The sequence below is a fragment of the Bos grunniens genome, chromosome 6, assembly GCF_055505025.1.
Source record: "Bos grunniens cultivar Pamir isolate PY7600 chromosome 6, Bosgru_T2T1.0, whole genome shotgun sequence".
NCBI lineage: Eukaryota > Metazoa > Chordata > Mammalia > Artiodactyla > Bovidae > Bos > Bos grunniens.
In genome coordinates, this window is record NC_141170.1 from 27,567,512 (window position 1) to 27,572,146 (window position 4,635).

The window sequence follows — 4,635 nt, forward strand, 5'->3', positions numbered from 1 at the left end:
TTGGAGTGGGAGAGAGTCTCTCAGACACCCTGGGGTTCCCATGGAAACCCTGCCCCACTGCTTCTGGCCACCTGCCCAACCCCCACTCTTACCTCAGGCTGAGAAAGAGGGAAGCTGGTGAGGGGAGGCCAAGAAGGAAGCCCATAGGTTCCTCTGGAGTTTGAGTATCATTGTCAGCAGGAGAAAACATATATATATATATATGGCTTCAAAAAGCTTTATTGTTTCCATTTGGTCCAGGGCTTGAGAGTGGTCTCTCCAGGGTGTTAAAAAGCTGCCTAGTGGATGTAAAGAGGGGCTTCAGGCAGATGCTCTGATGTTAGGGGGCTCCTCAAAGGCCGCTGGGCTCCAGAGGCTCCTAGTCTTGCTTGAGGGTAAGACTTTCCAAGAGATACTCGCCCAACCCAGCCTGGGGGCCAGCCAGCCTGTGGAGGTGGGCCAGGTGGTCACCCATCTTCTTGACGAGTTTCACCTCCTCATCTAGGAAGTGGTTCTCTAGGAAGTCACGGATGTGGGGGTCTGTGCGGGCAGAACCCAGGCTCTGCAGACCCAAAAGGGCCTGGTTCAGATTCTTCTCCATGAGAAGGGTGGCTTCCATAGCATCCTTGGTTTTACCTCAGTCATCTAGAGACGCTTCTGCACTTCTAGGAAGAGCATGTGGCTCCCACATTGATTTTGCATTTTCAAGAGACGCTCTGGGCCGTTGTGCTTCTCCTTGGCCAATTCATGAAAAGTGGCCCACACCCTCCAGAGCCACATCGTTGAGGTCAAAATACAAGCCCAGAGAGAGGTAAGTGTAGGAGGCCTGCAGATGCATGTTGACCAGGCGGTGGAGAGAAGTCTCCACCTCGGTGGAATAATTCTGGCGAATCTGGGAGTTTATGGTTGACAGGTAATAAGGAGTTAAGCTCAAAAAATAGTGGTTATTGCCAGTGATTGTGGACAGCTGTGTGGCTGATTCTGAATGTTGTGACTGGAAAAAATGTTGGAGGGTGGTCGGAGGCTAGAGCAAGGGGCGTCCCTGGGTCTGTTCCCTCCAAGCACAGTTGAAGCAAGAGACGGATACGCGGGACTGCTGAGTGCACTTCCAGAAAAGAGATCCTTAACCCCTAACTATTTCTTCTCTCACCCCTCATATGTCTCCAACCTCTTTTTTCTAACCAGTCTTAAGGCTTGTGTGTCTCTCACTAGCTCTTTTCTCCTCATGAATCTTTGTGGGTGCATGCTAAGTCGCTTCAGTTGTGTCCAGCTGTTTATAGTCACACACCATAAACTGAAAGTAACAAAGGCTTGAGGCTGGTTAAAGCACTTCCAGTTACTTGTCTCTCAGGCAATGTCCTCCAGGGAAAATTCCAGTAAACTCCTGTTTAGCAACATTTTTCTGTCAATAATCACTCTACCTCCAACCAGTGGATTTTTTTTAGAATCCATACTTCACTGGCTTTGGATTCTATTAGTGCAGGTCATCGACCCCTGTGAATAAGGGAATCCATCACATGCCCTTTTGAGCTATAATCAACCACAGCTCATTGTCTGTCCTTTCTTTCCTCTTCCCTTTTGGCACCTTAGAGTTTAAGAACCCTATTCTTAAGGGTTCATCTGGAGAACAGAATTTAGAATATCCTGTTTCAACAAGAGCCATAGCCATCCCATGGGATGAACTTGAGATGAAGCCAGAATATGAGTTAGGGAAAGGAGAAAAGAAAGAGAAATTTAGACCTTGGAGTTATTAGAAGTCAGGTTTATGATATGGGGAAGTGTGTGAGTATGTGTGTGTGTGTGTGCACGCACACATGCACACAAAATGAACATCATCCCACTGGATTTAAGGTGTTAGAGGACAAACAAGAGAGAGAAAGGAGACCCTCCTTCCCTACTCACTGAGAGCAGATAGCCTGTGAGGAAGCAACAAGAGAAACATGGAAAATTTTCCTGGAACTCCATCTGGGCCTGCTTTGGGAGAACAAAGACCATGTGTCTTTCTCTTCCATGTTACAGAGTTGCTGGGGAAGAGGTGGCATGCTTTGTATTCTCTACCCCCTAAGCTGGGTAGGTCTTTCTCAAATGAGCTGAGGATGTTGCACTAAACCTGAGATCTGGGACTGAAAGGTTATTCTCCATTTTTCTTCTTTATGTTAAATTGACACAATCAGCTTGTGGGTGTTACAAGTCATCACTGATCCCACCCCAGGGCAGAGGAGTCAGCAGCAGAGCCATCTTGAAAACCAGATGCTTGAGAATAAGACCAAATAACACATCTGCTGGCTGAAGTTATGGAAAGGATTACATGATGTTAACTGCTGCATTTGGAAATTGTGGAATTTAGCACATTGCTTACATTTTTCACAAAATTATTTATTTAATAAGCAACTAATAAATTATTAGCTTTATGCCCATAAATATATGTATGTGGTACCAATTCCAACAGTACAAACGTGTTTCTGATAGAAGGCAGGTTTCCCTCCCATTCCTATCCCTGCAATAATCTAGTTTTCTCTTCTGATGCAACTATAGTTACCAAGAAAAGTAGTTTAAAAATATATATTTGTGTGTGTGTTAAGTTACTTCAGTCATGTCTGATTCTTTGAGAGCCTATGGACTAAGGCCTGTCAGGCTCCTTTGTCCATGGGATTCTCCAGGCAATAATATTGGAGTGGGTTGCCATGCCCTTCTCTAGGGGATCTTTCTGACCCAGGGACCGAACTTGCATTTCTTATGTCTTTTGCATTGGCGTGTGGGTTCTTTACCACTAGCGCCACCTGGGAAGCCCTTAAACTATATACGGGAGAAAATTATTCACTTTACAATAGCCAAGACACAGAAGCAACCTAAATGTCAGTTGACAATGGAAGTGAATAAAAATGTGGTAGTAATAGAATATTACTCAGTCATAAAAGGAGTGAAATAATATCATCTGCAGCAACGTGGATGGACCTAGAGATTGCCAAATGGAGTGAAGTAAGTCAGACAAAGAAAGACAAAGGCCATATGATATAACTTATATGTAAATCTAAAAAAGAATAATACAAATGAACTTATTTTAAAAACAGAAATAGAGTCACAGATGTAGAAAACAAACTTATGGTTACCAGGGGAGGAAGGGGGGAGAGAAATAAATTGAGAGATTGGGATTGACATATACATACAATTCTATATAAAATAGATAACTAATAAGGACCTACCGTATACCACAGGGAACTTATCCAATATTCTGTAGTAATCTATATGGGAAAAGAATCCCCCAAAGTGCATATATGTATATGTATAACTGACTCATTTTGCTGCACATCTGGAACTCACACAGCTTTGTAAATCAACTATACTCCAATAAAAATTACTCAAAAAAAGAGAAAATTAGTCACACCTTAGTTATTTGATTTAAAACTGGAAATAGCCTCTTCTCTCTTGAATGACAACTGCAGAAATGGTTTCTTGTTTGATTTAATCATTCCTTTGTGTTTGATATTCTCCACCCTATTTAATATAACTGTCTTTAACCCAATGTTCCTAAAGTTCAAAATTATCCCTATTCTGGGATAATCCCTAGAAATACTTTAAGGGTACTGAAAGTATCTCCTTCTAAAAAGTGAACCACAGGATTTTCTTTCAGACTTCAGACTCATGGACAAAAACTTGAACTTCCTAATTCAGCCCAAGTACAAAGCAATTAAAGGATTAAAATGGATTAGAGTTTTGAAAATCACAGGAACCCAAACTAACTTGCTTTTAGCTAAATATGTTTGAAATAGCTTCTTTCATTCTAATAGCAGTTCATAGGAATGTTTTCTCTCAGGTTAATTGGATGCTTTGCTGTCTTTTTTTCCTAGGGAAAGAGAGTGTGGTTACAGTATTTTATGAAGATTTTTTTTTTTTTAAATCACAAAACACTTGTCAGACTTCCTGGTCTGTTCCCTGTGTCCCTTGTACTGAGGCTGTTAAGGGAGGAAGTGATTACACTGAAGAGAGGAGACTAGATTTGCTGCCCTGGGACCTCTGTCTAACTTGTGTCTAGTCATTCCAATCCCAAAGAAGGGCAGTGCCAAAGAATGTTCACACTACCATACAATTGTGCTCATTTCACCTGCTAGTAAGGTTATGCTCAAAATCCTTCAAGGTAGGCTTCAGCAGTAATGTGAACTGAGAACTTCTAGATGTCCCAGCTGGGTTTTGAAATGGTAGAGGAACCAGAGATCAAGCTGCCAACATTCATGGATCATAGAGAAAGCAAGGGAATTCTGGAAATACATCTACTTCTGCTTCATTGACTATGCTAAAGCCTTTGACTGTGGATCGGCATACCAGACCACCTTACTTGCCTCCTGGGAAATCTGTATGCATGTCAAGAAGCAACAGTTAGAACTGGACATGGAACAACTGACTGGTTCAAAACCGGGAAAGAAGTACGTCAAGGCTGTATATCGCCATCCTGCTTATTTAACTTATATGCAGAGTAACTTATATGCGAAATGCTAGGCTGGATGAATCCTGAGCTGGAATCAAGATACCCAGGAGAAACAATCAGCAGCCTCATATATGCAGATGATACCACTTTAATGGCAGAAAGGGAAGAAGAACTAAAAAGCCTCTTGGTGAGGGTGAAAGAGGAGAGTGAAAAAGCTGGCTTAAAATACAACA

The 4,635-nt window shown here is 42.3% G+C and overlaps 1 pseudogene; it reads right to left on the reverse strand.

The window, feature by feature from the left end:
• LOC147370465 (ferritin light chain pseudogene) lies at nucleotides 1–1,974 on the reverse strand (annotated as a pseudogene).
• Between the last annotated feature and the right edge of the window lie 2,661 nt (nucleotides 1,975–4,635).